This window comes from Micromys minutus (genome assembly GCF_963924665.1).
Source record: "Micromys minutus genome assembly, chromosome: 10".
NCBI lineage: Eukaryota > Metazoa > Chordata > Mammalia > Rodentia > Muridae > Micromys > Micromys minutus.
Genome location: NC_137979.1, coordinates 58,299,138 through 58,319,338, shown reverse-complemented (window position 1 = coordinate 58,319,338; position 20,201 = coordinate 58,299,138).

Here is a 20,201-nt window from a genome sequence, read left to right as displayed (position 1 = left end):
AACCCAACGCAAGAGGTGACGGTCCTCTTATCGATACAGGAAATGGTAGATTTAAACTTCTTCTTGAAAAGGTGTGACCCCTTTCACAAATCTAAAATATCTCTGGTGCAACCGGGGAAGGCAGCGTCTGTGGACGGTAAACCCCGGGGTGATCCTTGATTCTCTGGTGACGTTGGGTCCATCCTCAGGCTTCTTCACTAGGTGACGAGCACAAGAGATTATTTCAGATAGACCAAGAAGCGGGGTGTTCAGTCAGGAACACCAAAGCCCACTCTAGTCATTGGTAGACAGAAAGTTGTTGGAATGCTGGCTGGCTGAGAGACCGAAATGGCAGTAACCAATGAACAGAAATGGTTATTGCAGGAGGAACTTCACAATAGGACCACGGAGCAAGAGGAGCCCTTAGGGTTCTTGGGATCCACACAGTACCAGGAAAGTTCCTACATCCCAGGGGTAGACACTTCCAGAGGTGTGGAGAGGCCATCTACACAGCTGCTGATGCCATCTCTTGAGTTTTGGAGGGAGGTTCAGAGTTGTAATTCCCACCTCTTGGAAGCCATATTGCTTTCTGGAGCTCGTACCCCATTCCCCCCTAGCTCTGAGAAATCACCGTGAAGTTGGCCCAGGGAGATAGGTCTACATCTACTTATTGCTGTGGGGTGAGGTGCCAGGAGAAGGGGTTGCCAATGGGTTGGTAAGAAAACTTGGAGAAGGGAATACGCTCTCTCTTCTGCGTTCTATGTCTCCCTTCATTTTCACATGTATGTGCTGTGCCTGTAAATACATTCTTTTGCATGTATGCGAGTTCGCTTAGGTACATGCATGTACACACATGCATGCAGAGGCCTGAGGTTGGTGTTGGGAATCGTCCTCTGCCTCCCTTCCACCTTATTCACTGAGGCAGAGTCTCCTAGGAAAGCCTGGAGTTTGCTGATAGGTTCGATTTATGGCTTGCTCTGAGCATCCCTCCACCCCTTTTAAGGATGGGACTTTGAGAGGACCACCACACCTCCTAGCATTTCATTGCCTCTGGGTATGCAAACCTCTGGCTGACAATTGCAAGAGCTTTTAACCCTGGGCTTCCCCTCCCGCCTTCAATTCCACCCCCTTGTCCCTTGTTGTCAGAACAGATCAGAAAACTGCTGGCCAAGGAAAAATAACACTTCTCAGAATTCTCCCTAGCACCCCAAAGGAGAGTCTGGGAAGTTTTGGGACTGGAAAACAATGGCTTACTACTCAAGAGAGGTATGCAGGACATTTGCGGTCAGCAGAGGAGAGGCCGGTCATTCTTGCTGACAGCTGGTATCAGGAAAAGGCTGACTGAGTGAGAAGTCCACAGGTCATAGAGGTACGGCCTTGAGCTGGCTTCTGAGTCACCAGGACCTGCGTTTCCTAGGTCCTGTCTTTCGTTTGCATAGCCTTCTTGCTTGGGGCAGAGAGTGGGTTGGTGTGGGAAGGGAGAGATTGCAGAATGCAGGGCTGTGGGTGGCAATGCCTGCACCCCTCATCCAGCTGTGCAGGCACTGGAAACTTCAGAGTGGCTGGGGTGGGGCTACAGGCAGTGGTGGGGGGGGAAGGAAGCAGACAATTGGCGGGGTGACTGGGAGATAATGCCAGTGGCATAGTTTTAGGTCCAGCAGTCGGCATATTGGGCCACTGCAGCACCTGAACGTATATACGTATGGATCAGATTTCTGGACTTGGAAGTTAAAAGTATTTTGGGGTATCCTGTGTGTGCATGTGTGTATCTGATGTAGTGTCTGTGTGTGTGTGTGTGTGTGTGGTAGAGCACGTGTGTGTTGCAGGTGTATGCATATATGTGCATATGTGTGTGTGCTGCAGGTGTGTGTGTGTATGGTATAGGTGTGTGTATATGTATGTATATATGTATGTGTATGTATGTGTGTGGTTCAGGGGCAGGTGTGTATATGTGAGTGTATATGTATGTGTGTGTATATGTATGTGTATGTGTGTATATATGTATGTGTGTGTGGTACAGGTGTGTGTGTGTATGTATGGATATATGTATGTGTATGTGTGTAGTACAGGTGCAGGTGTGTATATGTGTGTATATGTATGTGTGTGTATATGTATGTATATGTGTGGTACAGGTGTGTGTATATGTATGGATATGTGTATGTATGTATATGTGTGTGGTACAGGTGCAGGTGTGTATATGTATGTGTGTGTATATGTATGTATATGTGTGTATGTGGTACAGGTGCAAGTGTGTGGATGTGTATGTATATGTATGTATATGTATGTATATGTGTGTGTGGTGCAGGTGTGTGTATGTATGTATGTATATGCATGTGAATGTGTGTGTGGTTCAGGTGTGTATGTGTATGTATGTATATGCATGTGAATGTGTGTGTGGTTCAGGTGTGTGTATGTGTACATGTATGTGTGTGACAGAGGTCAGCCTAGGCAGTTCTTCCTCAACTGCTATCTATATTGTTTTTGAGCCAGGGTCTCTCATGGACCTGAAACTTCAATAAGCTGAGCTGGGTGTCCAGTGACCCAGGCTCTGCCTGGCTCTGCCACACATGTCCTTATTCTGTTTTGTTTTAGTGGTTTGCTTTTGTTTTGTTTTAACATGGGTTTGTAAGCGGTGAACTCAGGTCCTTATCCTGCCAAGGCCAGCACCTCAGCAGCTGATTGTTTTATCTCCCAGTCCAGGAAATACCTTGATAAGAAGAAACTACAGCTCCACACACTTAGTGATGAGTGTGGTGTGTCTAATGTGTGCAGCCCACGGTACACTTGGGGCCTAGAGATGCGAAGAGAAACGAGGTGAAGACGCCTGTCTTAGCCTCACTGCGGGATCACCGTTGAGGGGTTGCTAACTCACTAAAACACACCGGGGACAGGCAGCTTTATGGAGCTGTTAATCCCTACCCGGACTGGACAGGGGTACTCAGCAGGTGAGAAAAGTGGGGGTCGGTGTGCCCAGAGGTACTGAGCTCAGAGGGACATGGGAAAGCAGAAGGGAAGGAAGGGAAGGACAAAGGAGCTGGGGTCTCCAGCGGGCTGCAGCTGCTCTGCTCAGACATGCTCGCAGGGAGCAGCCCGACCGGTTTGGGTTTCACCTTCTGTTCACCTCTGATGAAAGCAGTTCTCTTCACTGTCCTGAGAACAGCCAAGGAAAAAGAGACGCAGATGGTCTGGACGAGGCATTACTGGGACAACGAGCCATGTTAACGGAGAGACTCGGCAGGTATCTGGGCAATCTAAGTATAGTCTGCGAGGTAGAGCTCGAAGCTTTTTCTAAAAGCGATTTCTAGTTTTTTATGTGGCTGGGGACTATACCAGTCTTTGTCAAATCTGAGTGGAGGCTGCCCGTGCCTTCGAATGAAGCAGGTATTAGAAGACCATTCAGGAGATAGTCTGGCGTTGAATCCTTGCAGCCGGCTGTTGGGGTCCACCCCCCTCCAATCTTCAACCTTTGGCTTCCCTCTGACCAGCCTTGACACCCAATGTCCAAACACTGATAAAATTGATCCCTTAAGTGTGGGAAAGTCCTAGTTCATCGATTGCTTCCTCTCCCGCCCCCGTGCCTGCCATGGGCGCTCTCCCAGGATGTGCCTTGCTTGTGAGGTTGGTGGAGGTCAGAGCCCTAATGAAAAATGAGTGGAATTCCACAGAATCAAGCCAGTAGTGATAAATGACAGCAGGGGACGGTTTGCAGAGGGAGGAAGGATCAGGGGAAGTGAGGATAATCAGATGGCTTAACAATAATCCACCTTTATCAGGGTTTAAATGTATGTATGACTTGCAAGTGGAGAGGGGCCTTGAGGATCTGAGAAGAAGGGAGTTTAAAGGGAGAGAGAAATGAGAAGAAAAGAGGGTGAGGGGGGAAGTAAAATTTTTTTTCTTATATGTGGAATTTAGGTAGGGGTGTGTGTGTGTGTGTGAGAGAGAGAGAGAGAGAGAGAGAGAGAGAGAGAGAGAGAGAGAGAGAGAGAGAGAGAGAGAGATGAAGGCAAAAGAGAGAACATTTGGCAACATAGCTAGGATCATTAAGAGGAGAGGGAAAAGGGGAGTGGGGATAAAGTATAAGAAAGCTACAACAATATGTATTTACCGAAATGTAATGGCTGGGGTTGTAGCTCAGGTGCTGGAGTGTTTCCCCATCGTACAGGGAACCTTGGGTTCAGTTCCCACATAATCTATGTATGGTGGTAAATGTCTTAAAGCCCAGCTCAAGAGGCAGGGGATTCGGAGTCCAAGGCAACCCTTGGCTATATAATAAGTTTGAAGTCAGCCTGGGCTACCCAAGACCCTGTCTTCACATAAATATCATAATGAAAAGTCTACTATTTAGTATATTCACTTAAAAAAGAGCAAAAGAAAAAAAAAGATGAGTCAACTTTTGCCTTTCAGTTTTTCACTAGTCTTCATAGTGATTTCAGAGTAGGCTGGATAGCCACTCCAAATGTTCAAACAAAACAAAACCCAAAAAGACCTATAGAGTTTTTATTTTTTCAAGTTAATGACATCTAAACAAATTCTTCTGGAGAATGTTATTCTTTTCCTCAGAGAGTGAAGCGTGGACGATTGTCTCCACCCTGAGACCTTTTGATTGGATACACTTCCCTTTCAACTATGAACTGACCCTTCTGCTTTCTACAGTAGAGGCCCATTCTGCTTTGCCTTACCCAACTTGATGTCCAATGAGTTCATGGCAAGTGGTCTTTCTTGCTTCTTTATCACATCTTTGTCTTCTATGATTTCTAACTCTATGGCTCGTCACTGAGTCTGCAGATTAGACCCAGCTGATTCTAGCTACAAGGAGCTGTCTCCAAGTAGCACCAGAATAGGACAGAGGACTAACTTTGATAGGATCTCAAACCCAGCCAACAGTCAGAGGTTTGATGCATCAAGGGAGATCATAGAAATGTTTTGGTTGATTGTGCCATGGGGTAGCTGAGATGCCCTGCGAGAAGAAGGTAACCCCCTAAAACTTCCAGGTAGTTAAACAAATGTATGGGTATGTCATTGATAAGCTAGAGGTTCAAAGAACCCAGTGGTTCTTGAACATAATGGTCCATAAGTCCTTTTCAGGGAGGTGTCTCCCCAGCAGGGAAACTGTCTTTCTACTGTTGAATCGTCTGTGTAGACTGCAGGATCATATCCTGTAGAGGGAATACCACTTGAGTTAGTGGTGAGTTTGCAACCATGTTGTATTTCTGGTGAGGGGCTTTAGCACGCAGAATTACTTGGGAGTGGGGTTGGAGAGCCAAGATCTAGGTCTACCTAGCCCCGCAGTTCTTATCTGGGGTAGCGAGGTGAATAGGGATCAGCTGTTCTACTAAAGACAATTGATATACAAGAAATCTCCACCCCCACCAGACAGCACAGTGACCCAATTCTCAGAATCAAGGGTGTCACAAGTTAGGGCTTCTTGATTAATGTCTATGTTTGGTGTTAGCTCAAGGACAAGAAGGGTGGACCCTTAATATCTTCCTTATTTATCATGATAGTCTAAGGAAGATATTCTTGCCTGCATTGGGAACACATCAGGATATGTGTAGCAGGTCAGAATACTTTAGATAAGACAATCCTCTTACCTAAGGCTAACGTCATTTATCTAACTGCAAATGTCCTGGTGGGCTATCTCCGAATACTCATTCCTTACAGCTGCCACGTCAAGAGAAGTCTCCTGGCATTATTGGCCACTGTTCTTGTGACTGTTCCTTAGCATGTCTCCACTGTCTTTGACTTTAAGTCCCGAGACCACAGGTGGAGGCACAGCTGGGCTATTCACTGGTGCAGAGGTTATCAGAGGGAAGGAGGCTTATTTCCCTATGACTAAAAGTGAGGTTGGCCTCACAATGATGAGGTGGCATTGCTCTGCCCAATCTGTCTTCATTTTCTACAGCTTTTTATGACTCTGTTTAAGAGAAACACGACCACGGCTTCAAAGGCTCGATTCTGTCAATTTCCCTGCACCATATGTTCTTATTAAAACATTTATAACACTCTTTATCTTGAGATTATTATGTTAGGATTGCCAGTGGTTAATAAGGAATGCTACAGTGTCCAACTTAATGTTGATATATATTATATTCCTACATTCAAATATATATTTAAGTATATACATATATAAGTATATCTTTAAGTATATAGATTTAAATGTAGGAATAACACATGTGTGATTTATATCATTTCCAAAGATAGTTCCCTAATACGCTGAACACCAATAAAATTATATTTAGCTCGTTGAATTATTTTTAGAGTTGAAATAAATAAATATTTGTAGAAAGCTGGACTGTATTCATTTATTATCTATCTATCTATCTATCTATCTATCTATCTATCTATCTATCTATGTATCATTATGAATGTGTTAAGAATGCTTTACTGTGAATAGCACCAGAACACTTGTTAGCATGGTTTAAATGTTCTGAAACTGTAACTTTCTGTCTAATACATATGACCTCTGGTCTCAGTGATTCTTTTTCTGACACCATTTTAATGTAAGTGTGCTATGATATTCAGGTCAAGATGAAGTTATAAATAAGCTATTTCTATCAAGTGATTGGGCCATCTGATTCTAATAATGATGCTCACTGTAAGTGAATTTACAAACCCAGGTAAGAAAAAAAATATTCATGGCCCCTATTACCCAGCATAATGGGGTACATTAATAGATGCTACTTTACACACACGCATGCATGCACACACACACATGTAAGCCAAAGGTATATATATCTGTTCATGTTGTGCTTGAACCCTGCCTCATTTCGACCTACAGCTCTTTATGCATGGCTTTGAGCGTCTGGTGATAGAGCTTTATCAGAGACTAGCTCTTTTTCTTTAAAATTAAAAATTCTTTCATTTATTAGTATTAGTGTGTGTGTCTATCATTTTTATTGGGTATTCTCTGTATTTACATTTCAAATGTTATCCCCTCCCCCCACTCCTCTTCTCCCTCCTTCCATCCTTTGCTTCCATGAAGATGCTCCCACTCCCACCTCAGCACCTTGGCATTCCCCTACACTGGGAAAACGAGCCTTCATTGGACCAAAGGCCTCTCCTCCCATTGATGTCAAACAATGCCATCCTCTGCTGCATATAAAACTGGGGCCATGTGTCTCTCCATGTGTGCTCATTGGCTGGTGTTTTAGTCCCTGGGAGCCCAGGAGGGTTTGGTTGGTTGATATTATTGTTCTTCCCATGGGGTTGCAAATCCTTTCAGCTCCTTCAGCCCTTTCTCTAGCTCCTTCATTGATGTGTGTGTGTGTGTGTGTGTGTGTGTGTGTGTGTGTGTGTGTGTGAGTGTGTTAGTGTTGGCACATGTACCGGGGCATGCCTGTGGAGTTCAGAGGTCAACTTTCTGAAATCAGTTTTCTCCTTCTACCTTGTGATCCAGCCCTGGAATGCTGGCGAACAGGTTTATGTCCCAGTTACAGCAGTCTGTTTTTGTTTTTCCTGTTTTGATAATAAAGCTTAAGAACTATGAGTCCTTACAGGCACAGTTTCTGAGAGTCTGCTGTAGGGCCAGCCATCAGCTTTCCAGCTCTTAGTTTCCTTCATTAATTCGTCCTTGTTATTCAAGATGGTTCTGTGCCACACAAAGACACACCTGTCGAGTCCAGAATGTGTGCCAAGCATCTTCAGCCCATGTAGGCCCTGCTCTCCCTTTGCTTCCTCCACTCTGATGTGCACAGTTGTTTGGGTTACCCTCCACTCTTTTCTTCTACTTCCAGGCCTCTTCGGTACATGTTGTGCACATATGAATCTACGCAAACTCTAGGACCTGCAAATGGGACCAGGATGGCTTAATTCACGTCGTGACTATCTCCTGCTACAACATTTTCCTGCAAACAGAAGTTCACTTCTGTTTTAAAATAAAGAAAAAAAAAGCTGTCTCATTGTGTGTCTACCATGGTTTTCTTAGTCCCATCTTACTGGTCACCTAGGTTGTTTCTGCAGCTCAGCCATTGTGAATGGTGCTACAGTCACTTCGGATGTGCAGACTTTGCACCCTTCAGGTAAATTCCCAGGAGTGATGTAGCCAGGTCATATGGTAGATCTATTTGTAGTTTTTTCTGACATGTCTACACATTGATTTCCACAGTAGTTGGACACACTTTTCCCCCAGAATTTGAGGCAATGTTGACTTCCATGTTCAGTGCTGTGATGTGACCCTGCTTAGTGACTTGGGGGTGATGTTCCATTAACTTCTGCCTCCATATTAGCTCAGGTCCAAGTCTGAGAGGGTAGGAATGAGGCTGTACCACCATGGTCAATTATCCACGGGTAAGGAAACAGAGAGGGGGGAGGGGGAGGAGAAGGGAGAGGGGAAGAGGGAGAGGAAGAGAAGGGGAGAGGAAGAGGAAGAGATGGGAAGAGGAAGTAGGGGATGGGGAGGATAGGGAAAGGGAGAGGACAGGGAGAGGGAGAAGAACTTGTTACTATGGTAAGTCCTTGCTGGCTTATGGTCACCCAGTTTAACCCATCTAAGGATCATTCTACTTGGTTCCTGAGTGAATCCAAGCAGGGCACATTACTCGTTCCATTTGCTCTAGGGGTCTAGAATTTTGTGTGTTGTGAAAGATAGAACCTAACCCCCCCTTTTTCCTGAAGTCTATTTGATTCTGTTCTATTTAATTCAAAGAACAGGATCTGTACTTCCTTCTCTCCTTTTTCCTTCCTTTTCTGTCTAGCCTAAGATGGAACCCAGGGCCTCAGCTAGACAAGCACACTACCAATGAGCTGTCCTCCTCTAACCTGCTCCCATTTATGACTTAAAGTTAACCTCTTCCTTGCAACTGAAACCCAGGTCTGAACCCTAAATTATGTGGCTGAAGTCTTCCATCTCACTCCTCCTCCTTATCCTTGGGAAAGGTACAGTCTACTTGTAGCCATATGACCCATGGAGAAGCACACTTTTGTTAATTTACCCCATCCACTGAGACTTTCGTTTGCTCTCCCACCCACATGTGCCAACTCCCTCAAGGGTATATGGTATTTCATATTTTATCATAGGTGTATTTTTAATTTCTTTTTGAGGTTTTAGCTATGCCTCTTCTTACGGCATCAATCGTGGGGCTAAATCAACCAACTATCTGCTTAGATCCTGTCCTTCCCAGAATCCTCTGCTCTTCCTGGCATTGGTCCGCGCTTCCAAGTTCTCAGTCTGCTCATAAAACAACACCCCGTGGAGTGCTCTGGCTATGTCATGAAGAGAGAGCAGCTGGCAAGAAGTATGTTAAATACACCTGGCTCCTATGGGAATCACAGAGTTAAGCATTCCCACCCTCCAGAGCCACCTTTCACAAGTGAACCTGATTGAGTTTTCTTTGATTGTGTGTTTGCCTGACCTGATCAGAGAGTTTGGGCAGGAGTTTCTGTTGACACTTTCCTTTACTTTGGGTAAACTTTAAACATGGCTTATCACAACCCTGACACATCAGAAAGGCCATATTTGCCCCCCCCCCCCGCTTCCTACCTGTTTCCTTTATGAGGAAAAGAAAAAGGGTATAAAGGCATTTGTTCACGGGAAGAGAGCTGATGGGAAGGAGCTTTCTAGTGACAAATTTGGGCAGTTTTAAGTTATGATTATTTTCTCTCAATCTGCATAATTATTTTACTTCCCATAGGATAAGCATTCCTCAGGGAGACGCCACCATGTGGTCTAAGTCCTAGGGCCTGAGTCTGTGTCTTTGTGAGGTGACTCAGACTTGAAGATGACTGTGCCAATGTGGCAGGGTTGTCCACTTCTCTGGCTCAACTTCTTACACAGAGCAAAAATTCCCCCCCCCTGTCTCTGTCTCTGTCTCTCTCATGTCTCTATATGTGTGTGTGTGTGTGTGTGTGTGCATGCATGTGTGTGTGCGTGTGTGTGTGCTCACACATGCACCTTGGGTGTCATGCCACAGGATGCCAGCCACCTTGTTATTTTGAGACAGGATGTCTCTCTGACCTGGAAGTCATTGCTAAGAATGGGCATCTTCTTGTCACTGCCTCTTTTCCTCTGGGATTACAAAGATGTGCGCCATATCCGTTTTATTTTCCGGGGTGTGTTCTAAGGATTGAACTCAAATATTCATGCTTGGGCAGCTACCATATCCCTACTTGAGCCATCTCCCCAGCCTGAAACGTTAGTCTGGAGCACATCACCACAGCGATCGTTGGTCTGTGTACATGGCTAGCGTAATTTGCTCTGGGGTTAGTCTCATAGTTAACTAACATCTCCCCCATAGTTACCTTCACACTGCCCAACCACAGACCAGGAAGAGTAGAAGTAGAAAACGTTGTGTTCACACTGAAGTTTACGTGCATGACCAGGACATGGCAGGACTGTGGGATAGAAGGTTCGATAAAGTCCAGGATTTTCCTTCAGGAATTCAGTCTCTGTATCTATGTGTTCAAAAAGATACTCAAAGTAGGTTTCCTGCTAATAATAACTTGTAACCTATAAGTTGAGGAGTAATGGTCACCCAAACATTGTAATAAATGACCACATCAATAATGATGATAACAGTGGTGGTGGTGGTGATGTTGATGATGATGATGATGATGTGTCTTGAATCCATCCTTGGAGTGATTGACAGGAGCTAGCTCACCTATCATTCAGGGCACATTGAGGTTGGTGGATATTCCACTCTTATTAACACCTCCTTTTAATACTTCCTTATTTTTTGTTTGTGATTATGTGTATGTGTTTGTCTAGGCATGTATATGAGTGCCCATGGAGGCCAGAGGCATCGGATCCCCTGGAGCTGAACTTACAGGTGGTTGTGAGTCACCCGATTCTGGTGTTGGGAACCAAATCAGTTTCTCTGCAAGAGCAGTGTGGCTCTTGGCCACCGAGCCACAGAGAAACTGAGATGCCGTGGCTCAAGATCACACAGCATGAGGAGAACCAGGATTTGTGCTCAAGGTTTTTTGGTTCTTCAAGCCTGCAGCTTTTTCTGTCATGTTTTGTGAATATTGTTTTGTTTTTGTTTTAAGGAATTAGATAGATAAATGTTCAGAAGGTAGAAATGACACATGAGAAAGTCTGGACTTCCTTGTAAGTGACTCATCTCCAGCGTGGGCTTTCCTGAGTGTGCCTCCAGGTACGAGGGAGGAGGGAACAAGTGGATGATGTACTGGCTGCCACCTGTAACTTACAGTAGGAGAGTTTACAGCTGGTTGGACCTTGTTGTTGAAATGATAATGTTGTGTGCTTTTGCTTTTAGCAGGTGACAGTGAAAGGAAAAAAAAAACCCAATGGATTATAGCTAGGGGACCCTGAAATTTCATGTTACAGTTGACTATAATGAGAATCCATGTATGTTATGACAACTGCAGGTTAGTAATTTATCTCTCGCCAAATGGCAGGGTGGTTTACGATGTTGCTGGGTTGTTAACTCTTACAGAAAGCACAGATAATGTGTCAGATGGCCCCATGAGTAATAGCCTGGTTTTATGATGCAGGATAAATCAATCACACAGATTTCTTCTGTTGGCTTAATGAGGTTAGGTCAGCAAGCACAGAGCTTGGGAAAATGTTGTTGGTCAACAGCCTCCAAGTGCTGACAAAGGACCCTTTCGAGGCTGAGATTGGTTGGAGCGAGTCCTTAGCAGTTTGCCTGTGGGTGGGTGGCAAAGGTCTAGGTCCTGCTTTAGGAATTAGTACTCAAGAAGTTAAGAGTTCTAGCACAGAGCTTCAGCTGCAGAGAGTCTTTGGAGGCTAATAGGTGAGGGGTTAAGGTAATAAAATCAAGAAGAACCAAATGAAAACCAACACGTTCTGAAGCTGGCAACCCTGCCGTTCCCCTGAGGGATGGCGGTTGTGTTTTGGAAACCCAGATTGCAGAACACCCCAATGGGAGATGACCCCCAGAGCGGTATTTTGTACACTCTCTGGGTACCACTGGTTGAGGCGTAGGTACTTGTTTGGGGGTGTTTAGTGACTTCCTAATCCTACTTTCTTGCCATTGCTAGAACCTTCCTTAGCCTCTTGATCTAGGGTCATGGAGAGGGAAGACATCCCATTTGCCGGAGCCCTTTGTACCTTGGACTTTCTCTCAGTTAGGAACTGCCTCTGATCTCCTTCAGACATCTGCCTGTGAGGCAAGTTTAAAAGTTATCAGGAACTTCTCTCCTGAGAGCACACCTCCAACCCCAGGTCCCCCGGAGCTATCCCATCTGCCTTTCTCTGGATGCACTGTCAGTGAGGACACCACACACCAGCAGTTTAAGTGACCATATAGTTTGTGCCTGTTAGGGAAGCTATCATAGAAAGTTGAAAGAATTAGACAAGTATAGGGTGGCATGATATTTAAGTTTTCTCTCTTTGCGTCAGCTGTTTGTCTTGCCTTTGTAGATATGGCCATGATCCCTTAGGACATTCAAGTTGAGCTTAAGAAAAATTTTCCATGGCTAAGGCTGTGTGTGTGTGTGTGTGTGTGTGTGTGTGTGTGTGTGTGCGTGCGTGTGTGCTTGTGTGCATATGCACACATGTGTGTTTCATTTCATGCTTCTACAGTGTCCTTTCTAGGCTGAGACTTAGACTGACTAGCTATGGCAAACATGTAGATAAACCTGTGTCAGAAATTGAGCATAAGGTGACCTAGGAGACCTAGGACAGTGTTTCCTAACTGGTGCCATGATATTTCCTCAGTCAGGACCGGCTGGGTTGTCGTTTGGTAACTAACACCCTCCAGGTAAATTTTAGGTCTTTACTGTTAACACAAGGAGCCCTACACGAACTCAGCATTTACCAGCTGACTAAGAGAGACTGAACACTCTTCTAATTAGCTCCCAGTCTGAAAACAGCTCAGGCAGGCACCCAAAGGAAACCCCTTTAGACACTCCCCCATGTTTTGCCTCTGAAATGCCCCCTTCCAAGGCTCACGTGTTTTGAACACTTGGTCTCCAGCTGGTGCTGCTGTTTTGGAACCTTTAGCAGGTGGGGGCTAGCTGGAGGAAGTAGTGCGCTCTACTGGGCGGGCCTTAAGGCTTATAACACAGGCTGGATCAGAATGATGCTCTTTGCTTCCTGATCATCATCTCCGGATGCTGATGTTATGACCACAGGACACCCCCACCACCATGTTGCCCTACCATGGTGGACTGAATCCCAGCAACGTATGAGCCGAAGCAACCCCTTCATGTTGTTTCCATTAGGAACTTGGTACACAATGTTATCAGTCATTAAAACATTCTCTTTCCCTTCCCTGTCTTCAAAGCTATTTATTTATTTTTACTTTTGTAGTTTTATCCCTCAAATTTTAACGGTTTAAGACATTAAAAAGCGCATTTTAAAGAATACAATAAATCTGTCACCAGCAGCTGAATATTATTCATTTGTTGACATTATTATCTTTATTCTAGGCCACACACTATCAGACTTTCTGGAGCATTGCAGAGGGAATGTTCTGGGGAAACCTTTGGGATATATATATATATATATATATATATATATATATATATATATGTATGTATATATATATATATCGATATACATATATATATATATGTGTGTGTGTATGTGTGTGTATATATATATATATGTATATATATATACTGTTGTTTATACTTTGTAGGTCAAATAACCACACTGGATTCCAGAGCCCAAGTGTGTAATTTTACAATATGTCCAGAAGGGGGAGTGGTGGAGGTACCAAGCGTCAGTGTTCTTGGGACGGAATGAACTGCTTAAATGAATACTTTTAGGGCAGCGCCTGTCGATCTTAGTATTTACTCTGAGCTTATTAACTATGAGCACCGTCTGAACACTTTCTGTTTAGGTAAAGTAGTCAAGACTGACAGAGATCCCTACCCCCACTCCATCACAGAAAACAGGAGCGACCTATGTGGTCTGACCATTGTTGTGTCCCAGAATATCTGTCGGAAACACGTTCAGGTGGGAACGCTTTGTTTCGGCTCACGGTTCCAGAGGAATTGCAGCCCGCCGCGGCAGGGAAGATAAAGCAGAGGAGTGAGCCACCTAAGCTCACCGACACCACTACTGCAGTCATGGTGGGAGCTGGGAGTGCGGAGCAGAAGGGGCTGTTCAGGGCCGGGTGGACCAGAAAGCAGGGGGAACAGAAAGCCACAGAAAGTAAGGGGCGTGGCTAACACCATCAAAGGCCTTTCTCTTTTGCCTCACTTCTGCTAGCCAGGTTCCACCTCCCAAGCAGCGCTACTGGGCTCTGAACACTATCCAAGGGGGCTGATGTTTCACCCTGGTACCATAATAGACCCCATGTGTAAACACGAAGGAACAGAGCTATCGGCCATCCTTTCGTAGCATCTTGAGGTCTTTCTATTTCCACTCTGTGGTCTGAGTTGGGGAGCAGGGGGTAGGGAGAGGAAAGGAAAGTGAGCTAGCCATCGCTAGATACCTTCGTGGTTTCTATTTTGTCGTTATTATTTCATGATGTTGGTCTTTCCCCCTAGTTTGGATGACAAGAACGTGATTCATGTTCAAGGGGAGGGACCTTATCCCCTGTTTCATTGACAGCTGAACTGTCAAGAAGCCCATCCCTATAAATGCTGACCTGGCAAATGAGACCGAGCCTCCGCATGGAAAATCAAAGTCAGGGAGCTGGCAATGAGTTGAAAAGATGGTTTGAATCAGAGGCAGAGACAGCCCATGGACTTTGGGGTGGGGGGTATAGGGGATGTCTGCACCATCGTGCCAAGATGGTTGGGGACTTGGGCCAGTGAGTTTCCATTCTGAGGAGGAGGCAGGGCCTGTCTGTAGTGGAAGCCAGAACATGGCAGGTCTCTGGTTTAAATTCGACTCATCAGAGGGTCCTTCAAGCTAATTGGGAAGGAGCAGGCTGTGTTTTCTTTCCTGCTTAATAACGGGGGAATTGCTTACAGCCCTGGACTTTATTAGGGAGAATTTGACATTGTTTGGTTGGACACGGGCTCCGTCCAGGGAGCTAATCTCTCACACCTGTTTGGCTTTGTTAAGGAGCCAGAGGCCCCAGCCCATTTGCTATTGGTTACTACAGAGACCGATTACAGGGAGAAGGCAGGCAGCAACCAAAGAGATGCTGATTTCTTCTTTCTGACTCTATATCTCCAGGGCTTAGGCGCAACTGCCTGTTTCAGCTTTAATGAATATGATGTTTGCATGCAGCACAGATCTACAAAAGGACTAGGACCCTAAGCATTCGGCTAGGAGCTATTGGGTACGTGGCAATGCCTGGTGCTTGCAAGAGAGCCAAGTAGGGTTCCTATACTCTGGGAATTAAGTATTGAAAAAAAATTGTGTGTGTGTGTGTGTGTGTGTGTGTGTGTTCTCGAGCGTGCATGTGCACATGCACGTGTGAGTGTATGTATCCAAGGAAGCTAGAGGCATTAAGATACCCTGGAGCTGGAGCTCAGGGTATGTGTAAGTCATCTGATATGTAACTGATATGACTGCTGATGAAGAACCAAACTGGGGTCCTCTGCAAATGGAGTGTGTGTTCCTACCTGTTGAGCCATCTCTCTGGCCCTCGCTTTAGGAAGTTTTATATTAGTTTATCCCTGGAATATATTAGTTTATCCCTGGGTCATCTTTCATAGTTCTAGGAAGCGGGGTTCTGAGGGAAAGGGGTTCCTCCTGCCTCCTAGCCTTGGTCTTTGAACCTCACTGCTGTGAAGTCCAACACTATATAGGTTATTGCATAATTTCGGGGAATGTGGCCTTTTGTCTTTCACGAGACATTTTACACTCAGTGCTGTTAAATGGTGGTCACCAGAGCCTGGATTGGAAAACAGAATGCATCCCATTCACCCCGAGGAGACTGGAAAGTCCCTTATCCAGAGGAAATCGGAAGGCTGTGGGTATCTAGCGAGACACTTGTTCTTCAGTTACACAGCACCTGACAGTTGAGGAAGCCAGGGTCAAGTAATTCTCCATAAACTCTGGGTCCTATAGCAAATCAAAAATGTATAGATTCGATCTGGAACTAGCATGTCATGGACTCAGAACTCCACGGGGGCTTGCTGCCTCAGAGAGAGCCACCTCTGGAGAAAGCTTAGAAATGGCTTCTGCGTTCTTCACCGAGAAAAACCAAAGGGTGGGATCCTGCCTTGACCCTCTTAGAACCTGGATTCAGAACCTGGATTCAGGTCCCTGCAGGCCATGGGGGTCATGGCAGAACACCAGACTTTGTCAGGATGTATGTATTGTGGAGGGTAGTAACCCTCAGAAGAAAGGATGAAAAGGGGTTCACAGTCCTGTTTGATGAGGCACAGGGGTCAAGTGGTTGAGAACCTACCTCAGGAGGGAGAGCTAACCTTGGAGAGTCCGAGGCCGCAATCCTGCACTCTCTGGGTTTTTGCAAGTCATAAATTCAACAATAGCATTTAAATAAGAAGTTTAAGACAGCACCTTCTAATAACGGAGCCCTCACCTATCAACCTTTGGTGGCTCCCTAAGGAACCACACTCTGGAGACCTGACTCAGATCTCAGCCAAAGGTTGAGACTCAACAGGCTTCAAACCTTGGTGTCCACAATGCTATGACTATGCGAGCATTTTCCTGTAAATGATAAGGTGACACAGTGGACGAGCTGGCACAACAGCTGAAGGGTACAGAGCTCTGTCTGCCTTACAAGCAGATGGCCATGGTGTCACATCTACCTGCTTGCCTTTCTCTGGTACCTGGTAGTGATGCGTTTACGGCTCTATCTCTTTCCCACAGGATCCTTTCTACAGGTACCTCCGTGCTTCCCTCTTGCTACTTTAGAACCAAAAGACACTAAGAGCAAAGTTAGGAGGAGATCAAGAGCAGAGCCCTTAGAGTCCTATGCCCACCCTTGTACCCACCCAAATATATGTCGAATAGAGGGTTTCTGCCCTTTGGTGATTCTTTGAAGGCTCCTATGAGCAAACAGCAGAGCTATCTAGCCACATCACTGACTCAATCTGATCACAGAAAATCACTCCTCTATCCTGAGCTGTATTCTGCTGTTTCATATGGGATTTTATTGAAAAAAAAAAAAGCAGCTTCTGGTCTTGGAAATAACAACAATAACACTGTAACAAGAATGAGATCTCAGACTGCTGTCAAGAACAGAGGAATTGGGCCATGCCAGAGTTTGAGATCTTTGATCAGGGTCCTCTTAACCAGGTCACAGTGGCCATCATGGGGTCAACAAACAGATATGAAACCTGGGCTTGGACACCAGTGGTCCCTCAGTCAAGGAGATATGACTGGTAAGTGTGTTGAGTTGATAACATGGTGTTTAGGTCTTTGCCTCTGCCTAAACACAGGTATAAGAAAGATGGAGCTTTCTGGAGGCTCTGCTTCAAAAGGAGTCTGTGCTTAAAAATAGATGGGTTTTGTGTGTTTTGTATGTGTGTGTGTCTGTGTGCCTGGAGATTTGAGGATATTTGAGGATAGCCTTGAATGTTATTTTTAAGACCTTTTTGCTGTCTTTCTGTGCCTCTGTCTCTCCCTGTCTCTGTCCCTCTGTCTCTCTCCGTCTCTGTCTCTCCTTCCCTCCCCTTCTCTCTCCTTATCTTGGAATGCAAATCTTCACATAGGCTAAACTAGGGATCAGCCGGTCTGTGCCTCCCCAGTGCTGGGGAAACACAAAGGGAATATTTTGACCTGGAACTTTCTGCTGAGGCTAAGCTGGCCAGCCAGGGAGCCTCAGGGAGCTGCCTATCTCCACAGAGAGGGATGATGGGAGACTGTTCTTACCTTAGCCATCCTCAGGTGTGTGAGCTTGGGCAAACCTTGGACTTCATCTTCTCATCCGTGCAATTCAAGTCCTATCTTACTTGTCTCTTCCACTAGGTCTCAATAAAGCTCCCATGGTAATACTTTTACGTCCTATTTTGGAAGTCATGAACCAATGCAGACTTGTAAAGGGCAGAAGGCTGAGTTCTAGTCTCCTTTACCAGTGCTTGCATGAGTCTTACTTGTGGCTGCCCTGACACAGTAGCAGCCTGGGCAGCAAGACCTCAAGCCACAACCTCCATCACTTCTAGTGTTTTGTGACCCGCCACTATTAGGGAAATGTTAAAGGAGGAACCTAAAGACGCCACATGCCCATCAGTACTTATTCTTCTTCATTAAAATGACTCCCTTTATTTTGTATGTAATTATGTTACCAGTCAGTAACTGTTGGTAAGTGTTTACTGGCTAGTTCTTAGAAGAGATACATACAGTAGTTTGCTACAAGTCATACAGATAGAAGGAATGTGGGACGCCCTGCTGGTAACCACCAACTAGGCAGGATTCTTTATGGCAGATTCCACTTTGTTCACTGAGTCTCCCAAGGATCTTTGTTGGGAGTTTTCTTTTTTATGACAGCAGAGGAAGCCTTCTAGTGACAATGGAAGTGTCACTTGCCATTTTTTTTTTTTTTTTTTTTTTTTTTTTTTTTTTTTTTTTATGTTCATCGAGGAACAAGAAGAAAGAATGAAGCTATTCACTGACGCTTCATCCTTTACTCTGGTAGAGGATGTTTGTTCTCTCAATCAGGGGGAAGTTTTCAGCACCAACTAGAACATTTCTTTAACTTTCTTAGTGTGTGCAACCTGTGAGACCAACAGCCCCGACACACGTGCAAATTCAGTTCTTTTTGTTTTTAATTTGCACCACTGCTTTCTTCATTGCTGCCCCATGTGTGGACGATTTTAAAGCCACACATAGAAACTAGGATTTACAGCAATTTTTTAATGCTCTCCTGGCATTTTCAATTGTTGCCATTTTGGAAGGTGTGTGGGTGCCTGTGTGTGTCTGCATATATGTATGAGTGTACACGAGTGAGCTTGTGGATGTGTTCATGTGTGCGTGACTCTACACCTGTGTATACACGTGCATGTGTGTGCTTGTGCATGAAGAGGCCAGAGATCAACCTCAGATGTTAGTCTTCAGAGCTAACCCACCTTATTTTTCGAGGTAGTGTCTCTCACTAACTCACTGATTAGACTGGGCTGGTTGGCCAGGGAGCTCCAGGGATCCACCTATCTCTGTCTCCAGAGTTGGGATTACAAGTGCATACCAGCATGCCTGGCATTGTGTGTGTGTGTAGGGGGGACCAGGGATCCAAGTCAGAGCCCCATGTCTGCCCAGCTAGCACTTTACTTACTGAGCTCCTCCCCACACCCCATCACCTACCCCATCACCCCCTTTAAGATGAATGTGCAAACGTGTTGAATATCAGGATGGGAAACAGACAAAACAAATGCTTTCAGCACAGAAGCACAGTAGATATGTTGCCTGAAGAGGGTAGAAAAGAGAACGCCCCTGTGAAAGTACAGGAAGAGGCGAACTCATGATTTATCTCCTTGTCAGCTGATAGAATCTCATTTTGACCAGTGCCAGGGCTTAACAATCGGGTTTGAGAGACTCCTCAAAATGTTTCCATCTGCTCCCGGGAGTGGGCGTGGCTTCCCCCAACTCATTCCCCCCCCCCCCCACTGGTTGTTTTTCTCTTTCTCCAGATCTGGGATTTTTCAGTGTTCAGAGAGCCGTGGGGGTGAGCGTGTCTGTGTTACACGGTGAGGACTCAGAGACACAGTTCCTGTCTTGCAGAGCTCACCACCTGCTTGAAAAACAAACAAATAAGCGGTGACTCAGAGAAGTTTCCAGAATGCGTCGTCTTCGCTTTCCTTTTTATGAGACGGTGGTAACACACACGAACACACGAGCGTGCCTTGCCTCTGCTTCTGTTGTTGCTGTCTGACATTAACGTCTAGTTTTCCATTGAAACACCCCGTTCTCTCTGTGTTTGTGTATTCATGTACGTGTGGAGGCCAGGGGTCAAGGCTAGGTGTCTTTGAGACAGGGTCATTTACCACATTAGGCACTTGCTGATAGCCCTGACAATCTTCCTGTCTCCAACCTCTCCCTACTAGGCTGCACGTGCACTGCCCTATGTATCTTTTCCTCACAGAAGAGAGAGTCCATTTAAACAACTTCCGCTGTGTCGAGAGGTTCCATGCAACCTCCTCTTTAGCATGAGCAAGTACTTACTGTAGATCCCAAACAGAAACGCTGTTCTCACCAATTATTAAGAATTGTTTGTCTATTCAGAGAGAGTTTTCTCATTTTGTAGGCTCGCCCCCCCCCCCCACAAAGCAGGGAGCTGTCAAGCCATGGCGACATGGAGACACCTCTGAGTGTATGAAGAGATGTCGGACTGGGAGACTATTGATCATTTTGTCCAGAAATGGACGCACATGGTCTGCATGGGCTTACACACATAAGGACTCATGCGTGAGGAGTAAGAACATGTCATCGC